Consider the following 12641-nt stretch of genomic DNA (forward strand, 5'->3'; position numbering starts at 1 on the left):
TAGAGATTATGGAGTTTGGTTTAAGTTATCATCCTTTTGGTGATGGTGACATTTGGAAAGTCCAATCCCACTGTCATCCTTTTGGTGTCAGCAATATGTGAAGTTATTATAATTTATTATCATCCTTTTGGTGGTAACAAGTTTCGAAGTTATGATCTCACATCCTTTTGGTGATGGTGATTGTTGACTCATTACCATCCTTTTGGTGATAACGAGTTCTGTTGTTTGTAGTACCTTCATCCTTTTGGTGATTGTGACTCTCGACTTATTATCATCCTTTTGGTGATAACAAGTTTTGTTGTTCGATCCTACCTTCATCCTTTTGGTGACAGTGATCCATAAAAGTTATCGACTTATTATCATCCTTTTGGTGGTTGATCCCACCTTCATCCTTTTAGTGACGATGACCATTTGAGTTCTGGACTCATTATCATCCTTTTGGTGATAACGGGTTGTCTTTTGATCTTATCCTCATCCTTTTGGTGATGGAGATCATTGAGTTTATTTCATCTTATTATCATCCTTTTGGTGATAACAAGTTTTGAAGTTTTGTCTTACCTTCATCCTTTTGGTGATGGTTATTATTTAAGTTGTCGTGACTTATTATCATCCTTTTGGTGGTAACAAGATTTGTTGTTTAAATCTTACCTTCATCCTTTGGTGACGGTGATCGGTAAAAGTTATCAACTTATTATCCTCCTTTTGGTGGTAAAATGTTTTGTTGTTTAAACCATACCTTCATCCTTTTAGTGATGGTGCTTGTTATGGATTATTATAATCCTTTTGGTGGTAACGAGTTTTTGTATTGATTTTTCCTTCATCCTTTTCGTGTTGGTGATCATTTAAATTATTATAACTTATTATCATCCTTTTAGTGATAACAAGTTCTGTTGTTTGTAGTACCTTCATCCTTTTGGTGATGGTGACTGTCGACTTATTATCATCCTTTTGGTGATAACAAGTTTTAAAGTTTTGATCTTACCCTCATCCTTTTGGTGACGATGATCATTAATGTTGTGACCTATTATTATCCTTTTGGTGGTAACAAGTTTTTGCCTTGATTTTACCCTCATCCTTTTGGTGATGATGATCATTTAAATTATCATAACTAATTATCATCCTTTTGGTGATAACGAGTTCTGTCGTGTGTAGTACCTTCATCCTTTTGGTGATGGTGATTGTCGGCTTATTATCATCCTTTTGGTGATAACAAGTTTTGAAGTTTTGTTCTTACCTTCATCCTTTTGGTGATGATTATCATTTAAGTTGTCGTGACTTATTATCATCCTTTTGGTGGTAACAAAGTTTGGTTAATGGTTTTACCTTCATCCTTTCAGTGATGGTGATTATCGACTTATTATCATCCTCTTGGTGGTAACAAGTTTCGAAGTTATGATCTCACCTTCATCCTTTTGGTGATGGTGATTGTTGATTCATTATCATCCTTTTGGTGATAAAGATTCTTGTTGTTTATAGTACCTTCATCCTTTTGGTGACGGTGACTGTCGACTTATTATCATCCTTTTGGTGATAACAAGTTTTGTGGTTCGATCCTACCTTCATCCTTTTGGTGACGGTGATCCGTAAAAGTTATCGACTTATTATCATCCTTTTGGTGGTAACGAGTTTTGTTGTTTGACCCTACCTTCATCCTTTTGGTGATAGTGATCATTTAAGTGGTTATGACTTACTATCATCCTTTTGGTGGTAGCAGGTTTTGTTGTTTGATCTTACCTTCATCCTTTTGGTGATGGTGATCGTTTGAGTTATGTACTTATTATCATCCTTTTGGTGATAACAAGTCTTGTTGTTGATCTTACCCTCATCCTTTTAGTGACGATGATCATTAATATTGTGAGTTTTTATCATCCTTTTAATGGTAACAAGGTTTTTCCTTAATTTTACCTTCGTCTTTTTGGGGATGGTGATCGTTTAAAATTGTTGTAACTTATTATCATCCTTTTGGTGATAACGAGTTCTGTTGTTTGTAGTACCTTCATCCTTTTGGTGATGGTGACTGTCGACTTATTATCATCCTTTTGGTGATAACAAGTTTGGAAGTTTTGTTCTTACCTTCATCCTTTTGGTGATGGTTATCATTTAAGTTGTCATGACTTATTATCATCCTTTTGGTGGTAACAAGTTTTTGTTGTTTAAGCCTTACCTCCATCCTTTTGGTGATGGTGATCATGGAAGTTATTTGACTTATTATCATCCTTTTGGTGATAACAAGTTGTTATTAAACTTACCTTCATCCTTTTGGTGATGGTGATCATTAGAGTTATTTGACTTACTATCATCCTTTTGGTGATAACAAGTTTTGTTTTTGGTCTCACCTTCATCCTTTTGGTGAGGATTATTATTGAAGTTATTTGACTTATTATCATCCTTTTGGTGATAACAGGTTTTGTTGTTGGATCTTACCTTCATCCTTTTGGTGACAGTGATCTTTAAAGTTGATGAGTTAACTATCATCCTTTTAGTGGTAGCCTTGATATTATACTCTCGGTAATGGGAAACTTTATCAGAAAAACCATCATCCTTTTAGTGACGAACATCATCCTTTTGGTGATGGAAATCTTTGGATTGTGTCTAAACTTTCATCCTTTTGGTGATAGCGAGATTTGGTGTTGATCTTACCATCATCCTTTTGGTGATGGCGATCTTTGTTGTAGCCACTGTAACCATCATCCTTTTGGTGATGACTACTTTTGAAGCTCGGTTTATCCATCATCCTTTTGGTGATGACGATCCTGGAAATCGTGTTGGATCACTATCATCCTTTTGGTGGTGGCAATTTCTATTGTTGTCCTTTCGTCGCCAGGAAACCTGTTCAGTTTTTTTGTCCCCATGTTAATACGACCTTTGCAAGATCGAGTGTCGACTCGAAGGTTGGCATTCTACCCCTATTACCTGGATGTTGTTAGAAGTTTTTGCATTTTCCTTCTACATTTCTCCATTGCATTTCTGAGGGCCAAAATTCGGGTATTTCCGTATTTAATTACCTTCCACCAGAATGTACGAAGACCATTGTCATTCTTACCTTTTAGTTCAAGTTAATTAAATAGGGACATCTGTCATACCCCAATTTTGTCAGGGCATTTTTAGATTTTCGTAAATTTAATTTCATTTTTTATTTACGTCATATGCACAGCATGACATGCATATCATTCATCCATACAAGTTTGTTAAAGCCTAGTTGTCGCTCCCCGGATTTCCCGAATCCAAGTACAAACGCGAAAAGAAGGTGGCGAGGAAAAAAGAGTAGAATCGCCAGCTATGTACTTTTATCCCAAGAGGAGGGAAAGGTAGTACTGCATAACCAAGAGAGAAAGGATAAAACAAAGTCTCGAACCAAAGAAAATTGAGTAAGGGGGCCGGTTACGTGAAGGGAAGGTTATTGCACACCTTCACGTCTGTGGTACTCCACAGGATCCACGTTTTCTATTTATGTCTAAAGTGTGTGTATAAAAAGTCCTATATGCGATGCGAAAGAGAGAAAATCAACGTAGGGAAAAGAAAGAGGTATTGCTCGCACAGGCCCTACCATGCTGCATACGTATCTCAAGAAGGATTGAGAATCAGAGCACCGTAGCTCGACTAACCTATTTTTGTTTGTTTTGTGTTTTTTAGGTGAACGGCATTACTACGCAATCTACCGGATGCTCGACCTTTGGAGACTTAGTCACCTGTAGTAGAAGGAGTTAACTTGTTCTTAGGAGAAGAAAAATCAATGAGTTTGTTTGTGTTTTAGGAATACTCATGCAAAAAGGAAGTCTTAGACGAAGGAACCGTGCTACCTTAATTGACATGCAAACGAGAGACTATACGAAGCCTAGCAGTCCTATGGGGAGACGATCACACCACACAAAAACATATAGCATAAAGTAAACACACCAACAAGGGGGCTCAAACATACATGGGTAGGCCTTTAGTCAAGAGGGGTCATATCAACCTCGACAAACAAGCCATGGAAAGGTAATCAAACGGACTCTTAACCACTGACATTGAACGTCAGGGTGAGCAGATCAAAAGGGTAATGAGGATAAGACCTCATAGCTCTTAACCCTGGACAGGGTGAGCTCATGACAAAGCGTGGGGATTCTGAAAGATGGAACCCTCTCCACTGACTGACCGGACAAAAGATCTTAGGCTTTTGTTCTGAAGCATCGACACGTAGTGCGAGCATAAAGAACGACATACTGAATAACGGGGGATTGACTACTAATCCCTTTTATCCGTCAATTGCCTCTTCATAGAGGTCTTTAGCACTGGTGCCTCTTCTTGGAGGTCTTTGGGCACAAAAGTAAACACACGAAAACATTGCCTCCTATCGAGGTCTTCCAGCTAAGAAAGCGGTAAAATGCGGGAAAAATGTAAAAGGGGTCAAAAGATCTACCACACGGATAAAGATCCGAAGTAACAGCAACTAAATAAATAAGAAACCCAGAGATCTCTCAAGCTATCACCATCAAAGAAAAGCAGGTCAGCAAAGTAATCCGAATAAATCTTCAAATGGTATTCCACAAATAAAGTGGAATACCAAGCAAGCTATCTCTTCAAGAGTCAGGTGAGCCCTCACAAAAACTCAACAAACAAGTTAGAATAACAAGATGGGGTGCAATCAAGAGTTACACCAAATAAAAGAATCATAGCAACCACAGGAATCATGCTATTAAAGTTCACAAAAGCCCACAAAAAGCAACCAAGGATAGGAGGCCTAAACCTCTTGTCCAACAAATGCATCAAAAGGATATCAAAACTCAAAGTCAGGGGACAAGGATCCACACATCAAGACATGACATACATACTAAAACATGTACCCGGATGCAATAGAAAACATGTCATAACAAACACAGAACAGATTAGAGAGCAAACAGAAAAACCAACTACTGTCACAATCGCTACTGTTTCGCTTAGCGAAGCTTCGCTACATGTTCTCTTAGCGAGGTGCTAGCGAATGCCTGCGGGTTCTGGGTTCTTCATTGATAACAGTACGATTTCAGAAACCCCAAACCCTATGGTGCTCATTTCAGAAACTGAGTGATCAAACATTCAAGGTATTGTTCCACACATTCATGCACATTTAAACCCACATGCAAAACCTAACGATACCCACTCTTCCAAATTCACCCATAATACCTCATACATTCAGAAATTTCAGGTTGAAAGCGTAAAGTAATAGAAATAAGGGCAAACCTGATTGGAGAGATCGAATGAAATTGAATTGCACGGTTGGGTTTGCAGAGCAATCTTAGGGTTTATATGAGATGTAATTGATACAGGTGGTTTTGTGCAAATGAGTTTTTTCTCTTCAGTGTATGGAGGCTGCTGCAGATTCAGTTAGTTCACTCTCTCTAGGGTTTTGTTTCAATGAAATTTTGAATTTATACTCTGATTTTCGTGGCTTGGTGGGCTCAGAATGAAGGCAATTCAAGCCCATGATCTTTCTGTTACATTTTTTTATTTTCAAAACGCGTGGGCTTCGCCTAGCGAAGAATTTGCTCGCCTAGAGAGCATGACAGTTCAGGAAGTTCTTCATGGCGCAGGGGACTCTGGTGGCTTTTCTTGGGACTCGCTAGGCGAACCATTCTGCTCGCCTAGCGAGCATGACAGCTCAGGAACAAACTTTTGCTCCTTCAAAATTAACATTTTGAATGATGAATGGACCCCATATGAACATGTTGGAAGTATCTCAAATCGTTCCTTAGCCATTTGACCTTCAGTTGACCAACAGTTGACTTTTGACTTCGCAATTGAATTTTGAACTGTACTGAGTCCGTTAAGCTTGATCCTTTAAACAAAACCTCTGAAAATGAAACCCTAGCTCCCAAGAGGTCTACACAACATCCATAAGACAAAGCGACTTGGGTGATATCCAAGCTTCTTGGAAGACAAACTCTTGGAGATAATTTTGATTGACATGATGAAATGCAATATGAAATGTTAAATGACCTAAAATGAATGCATGAATGAGGAGAGCAAATTTGAGGTGCTACAGCTGCCCCTATTCAATCAACTGTTAACCTGAACGGATGAAAGCAGCGGCTATCAGAGTTTCAAGGTAAATAGGGATTGAATACCAAAAGAACCGGAGAATTTGCACTCTGTGGGTGACGAATCAAAGAAAGCGAGGCCATTTACCGATGCCGGCTTCAAAACAGATTTGATATTTACCGATATCAAAGAAAGCGGGGCCATTTACCGATGGCGGCTTCAAAACAAATTTGATATTTACCGATATCAAGGAAAACGGGGCCATTTACCAATGGCGGCTTCAAAACAGATTTGATATTTACCGATATCAAGGAAAGCGGGGCCATTTACCGATGGCGGCTTCAAAACAGATTTGATATTTACCGATATCAAGGAAAGCGAGGCCATTTACCGATGGCGGCTTCAAAACAAATTTGATATTTACCGATATCAAAGAAAGCGAGGCCATATACCAATGGCGGCGTCAAAACAAATTTGATATTTATCGATATCAAAGAAAGCGAGGTCATTTACCGATGGCGGCTTCAAAACAAATTTGATATTTACCGATATCAAAGAAAGCGAGGCCATTTACCGATGGCGGCTTCAAAACAAATTTGATATTTACCGATATCAAAGAAAGCGAGGCCATTTACCGATGGCGGCTTCACTGGGGAGGAACTCGATGTTTACCAACATCGAACAAAGATATTTATAAGTGAAACGAGACCAGACATTTATCGATGACTGGGAAGGAACTCGATGTTTACCAACATCGAACCTATGATGTTTAAAAGTGAAACAAGACCAGACATTTACCGATGAATGGAAGGAACTCGATGTTTACCGACATCGAACAATGATGTTTATAAGTGAAACAAGACCAGACATTTACCGATGACTGGGAAGGAAATCGATGTTTACCGACATCGAACAATGATGTTTACAGACACCAAGGAAAGAATACACTTATGAAACGAAACCATTTACCGATGGCGAAAATGAAATACTCGATATTTACGGATAGCGAATCTGCTGGGGAATCTTAAACGACAAAACCATTTACCGATGGTTAACAAGTGGCTGATGCTTACCGACATCGAATCAATGATGTTTACCGACACCAAAAAGGGAAAGGACACACACGGGTGTTGACAGAACGATTTTTTGTAGACACCACGAGAGACATGCCATTTACTGATGGCCAACGATTGGGATTCGACGTTTACCGACATCGAAAGATGATGTTCGCCGACACCAAAGAAAAGCACAGACATTTACGGGGATCAACACGGCACTTATCAGTATCGCAAGAATGATATTTACATATGTCAAAATAAGGCAGACACTTGCCGGGGACTAAATCGGAAGGGAATCAAGCTTTCCTTTCACGGACTGGTGAGAAAATAAATCTCACTGGGATTATCGATTCTGAATGTTGCCAAGAGCAACTGCTGCAAATGTGCTACACTGATGTTGAAAAATGATCTGTCTCTTCCGGAGATATGATCAAATCTGGTTTAATACATGTATGTATATGCTTGAGTTTTCCATGGCGTAATGCTCCATACTGAATGGAAATGCTACGCGATTTGAGAATGCGAATGCAAATGATGATTACTACATGCAAGATGCAAGGGGAGGAAAACTCCTGCTGGGAAAGCAAATGATCACTTTACTGAGCATACAATTTCTGATTCAATCTTCCAACTCTGTGGGGACATACAACAATTCTGCTGAGGATACTTACTGGTCTGACATTCTCGGAACAGTAGAGAAACCAACTCAACTGGGGAGTCACTTGTTGGGAAAACACCAACCTCTCGACCATGCTGGGGAAACAAATTCTGAACTCGACTTAGACGACCCAACTTCTTACACGACTGGACAGTGTTGAAACAACAGGGTCTTCCTTCGAACAAACTTTGGCTCATCTACTTTAGCCATCAATCAAAGGTAGTAACCTGCAAAACGGCAAGACATACATGCCCCAGGGGATCGTATGGACAAAATATACTCAAGTCTACTCAACATTCAAAATGATTTTCAGATGTTTTATCTTTCCGCACGTCATTGTCTAGCCTTCATGTTTTTAGATGCAATGTTTATCAAAAATTCGGACGTTTTTTGCAAACAAAACAATAGAAATAAAAAAACAAGAGAGCAATTTGACTGAATAACGACTTTTATTTATTGAAAATGGCCTATAAAGGCAAATACATCAGGAAGCAATTCCTAGGAAGAGGTAATTGCGCCAAAAGAGAAAATAAACTTTCCTATTGGCAATGTGGACACGGCATTCCACTATTTTCCAATTCTGTTATGACTCATAGATCTTCAATTTCCCCCAAATTCTTTGCTTTCTGAGAAGAGTGATTGGACCGATCATATCCTTCAAGATGGTAGACACTGAAACGCGATGAAGTACAGATAACTCAGACTGTAGTCTTCGCTTTAATCCCTCTTTTGCCTGGACCGCCTTTTCAGGTTTTCAATACACCGGGATACCCATTTTTGCCTAAGTCGCCTTTGCAGGTTTTCGACTTACCGGGTGTACATATTATTTTTATTCTTTATCCCTAACTTTTGCCCGAACATTTTTCTTGTTTTTCTCTTGGTTCGCCGGGATGCCCTTTTTTCCTGGACTTTCTTTTTTGTCCAGCGGGTCAGTTTATGCGAAGTATTTTTTGACTACATCTGAATTCACAGGAGACGGAAAATCTTCACCATCCATAGTTGTAAGCATCAAGGCTCCACCAGAAAAGACCTTTTTAACAACATTTGGACCTTCATAATTCGGAGTCCACTTGCCCCAGTTATCTGTACCGGGAGGAATGATCCTCTTCAAAACTAAGTCACCTATCTGATAGCTTCGAGGATGCACTTTCTGATCAAAGGCCTTCTTCATCCTTCTCTGATATAGTTGTCCATGGCACACAGCTGCTAATCACTTTTCCTCAATTAAATTTAACTCATCAAACCTGGCTTGAACCCACTCAGCCTCGTCAAGTTTTACATCCATCATTACCCTCAAAGAAGGGATTTCAACTTCTACTGGCAAGACTGCCTCCATGCCATACAGAAGTGAAAACGGAGTTGCCCCGGTTGACGTACGCACTGAGGTACGATACCCATGCAAAGCGAAAGGCAATATCTCATGTCAATCCTTGTACGTCACAACCATCTTTTACACAATCTTCTTAATGTCCTTGTTTGCTGCCTCTACAGCACCATTCATCTTTGGTCTGTAAGGAGAAGAATTGTGGTGTTCGATCTTAAAGTCTTTGCAAAGCTCTTCCATCATCTTGTTATTGAGATTCGAACCATTATCAGTGATGATTCTCTCAGGAACCCCATAACGACAAATAATTTCTTTCTTAATGAATCGAGCAACCACTTGTCTGGTAACATTGGCATAAGAAGCTGCTTCCACCCACTTGGTAAAGTAATCAATCGTGACTAGGATGAAGCGATGTCCATTAGAAGCAATAGGTTCAATCTTTCCAATCATATCGATGCCCCACATCGCGAATGGCCAAGGAGAATTCATAATATTTAGAGGGTTTGGTGGTACATGCACTTTATCTGCATAGATCTGACATTTGTGGCACTTCCGAGCGTATTTGAAACAATCAGATTCCATGGTTATCCAGTAATAACCGGCTCTTAACAACTTCTTGGCCATTGCATGACCACCAACGTGGGTACCGAAAGATCCCTCATGTACTTCCTGCATTAACATGTCTGCTTCATGTCTAACCACGCATCTGAGCAGAACCTTGTCAAAGTTCCTCTTGTACAACACATCATCATTCTTCGACGCTCCTTCAGGATACTCTCGGCTTTTGAGGAAATTCTTAATATCATAAAACCACGGCTTCTCATCAATAACAGACTCGGCTGCAAACACATACGCATGCCTCTCGAGTCGATTCTCAGCAACGTGTGGCACATGATTCTGCCAATGAACTTTAATCATGGAAGACAATGTGGCTAAGGCATCAGCCATTTGATTTTCATCTCGGGATACATGATACAACTTTACTGTCTTGAAGAAAGTCAGGATCCTTCTGGTGTAATCTCTATAAGGAATCAAATGCGGCTGATGAGTATTCCAGTCTCCATTGACCTGGTTAATCACTAGAGCAGAATCTCCATAAATGTCCATAGTTTTGATCCTTAGATCGATGGCTTCCTCAATCCCCATGATACAGGCCTTGTACTCAGCTTCGTTGTTGGTTACTTCAAAAGTCAATCTGGCAGAAAAAGGTATGTGTGCACCTTTAGGATTAATGAGTACTGCCCCAACACCATTTCCATTCACATTTACCGCCCCATCAAACATCAGTGTCCACTTGTCGTCGGGATCCGGTCCTTCCTCGACACGAGGCTCTTCACAATCTTTCATCTTTAAGTACATGATATCTTCATCGGGGAATTCAAACATCATCGGCTGATAGTCATCGATTGGTTGCTCGGCAAGGTAATCAGACAGAATACTACCCTTGGTGGCCTTCTGCGACGTGTACTGGATATCATACTTTGTCAAAATCATCTTCCAATGAGCCACTCGTTCGGTAAGAGCCGGCTTTTCAAATATATACTTTACTGGGTCCATCTTAGAAATCAACAAGGTAGTATGGTTTAACATATACTGTCTTAGTCGGCGAGCAGCTCATGCCAAAGCGCAGCAAGTTTTCTCGAGCAGCGAATATCTTGTTTCACAGTCGGTAAACTTTTTGCTAAGGTAGTATATTGCATGCTCTTTTCGACCAGACTCGTCATGCTGTCCCAATACACACCCCACCGAATTCTCTATTACTGAAAGGTACATTATCAGAGGCCTCCCAGGAACCGGAGGTATAAGAATTGGAGGTTTCTGCAAATATTCCTTTATCTTATCAAAAGCTTTTTGACAATCATCGTTCCACCTGATTGCTTGATCTTTTCTTAGCAATTTAAAAATCGGTTCACACGTAGCTGTTAGGTGAGATATGAACCGCGCAATATAGTTCAGCCTCCCTAAAAACCCACGGACCTACTTCTCCGTTCTTGGTTCAGGTATTTCTTGAATAGCTTTTACTTTCGTTGGATCAACCTCAATCCCTTTCTCACTGTCAATGAAACCTAACAGCTTTCCAGATCTCACTCCAAATGTACACTTGTTTGGATTCAGCCTCAGTTTGAACTTTCTCAATCTTTCAAACAACTTTTGCAAGTTTACCAAGTGCTCCTCTTCTGTCTAAGACTTCTCAATCATATCATCCACGTACACTTCAATTTCTTTGTGCATCATGTCATGAAAGAGAGTCGTCATAGCCCTTTGGTAGGTAGCACCGGCGTTCTTCAACCCAAATGGCATTACCTTATAACAGAATGTGCCCCAAGGTGTAATGAATGTCGTCTTCTCCATGTCTTCTGGCGCCATCTTGATCTGATTATAGCCTGAAAATCCGTCCATGAAAGAGAAAACCGAGGACTGAGTAGTGTTATTGACCAACACATCAATGTAAGGTAATGGGAAGTCATCTTTCGGATTGGCTCTGTTTAAATCTCGGTAATCGACACACATCCTGACTTTACCATCCTTCTTCGGCACGGGTACGATGTTGGCCACCCAAGGGGGATAATTGGTAACCTGCAGAAAACCTGCATCCAACTGTTTCTGAACCTCTTCTTTGATCTTGACAGTCATATCAGGACTAGTTCTGCGAAGCTTCTGCTTTACCGAAGGACAATCTTCTCTGAGAGGTATCCTGTGCACCACAATATCTGCATCCAAACCAGACATATCTTGATACGACCATGCGAATACATCCACATATTCTTGCAGCATTTCAATCAGCCCTCTCTTGACCTTTTCCTCTAAAGCAGCCCCTATCTTGATCTCTTTCTTTGCGTCCTCGGTACCAAGGTTAATGACTTCCAACTCTTCCTGATAAGGTTGAATGACCCTTTCCTCCTGTTTCAATAGTCTGGCCAATTCTTTGGGGAGTTCACAATCTTCTTCACTCTCCTCTTCGGCTTGGTAAATGGGATTATCAAAGTCATACTGAGCCATAACAGAACTGTTTTTAATGGAATCCGCAAGATCAATTCTGCACGAACGATGTTTCATGCTTTATTTTAGAAAATAGTTCAAGAAAGTCGCAAAAAAACATTGCCATTTTTATTGTTTTGAAAACGACAGTAATGAAAACAGAAAGACAGGGAACGCAAATTTGATTGCAAAACGTCCTTTATTGATGATAATTATTGAAAATTCAAAACATGATGTGGCCCTAGAATGAACCACTATGTCTTGGGCAGAGCGTAGGGCTTTCATGCAAAATGCAAAACAAAAGAAAATTTCTTCAGCAGTCCAGTTGTAAATCTTCTCCCCTGGAATAAGGATGAGAAATCCTTCTCAAGAACACCTGTGATGATGCAAGAATGATATGCGTATGATGCGTATGCTATGTTTTATCATGAATAAACCTGAAGAATGATATGCATATGCGTTTTAACTTTTTTCCCTTTTTTTATGCATTATTTTTTTGAAAATGAACATGCTATGATGCAAAATGATGAAACAATGGTTGGTTGGCTGTGTATCACGAGGCACAGGATCAGAACTTCAGCATGAATTCGGAATCGGGAACCATAGAACACAGTCATCAACTTAG

Source organism: Lathyrus oleraceus, chromosome 5, assembly GCF_024323335.1.
Source record: "Lathyrus oleraceus cultivar Zhongwan6 chromosome 5, CAAS_Psat_ZW6_1.0, whole genome shotgun sequence".
In the NCBI taxonomy this organism is placed as follows: Eukaryota; Viridiplantae; Streptophyta; class Magnoliopsida; order Fabales; family Fabaceae; genus Lathyrus; species Lathyrus oleraceus.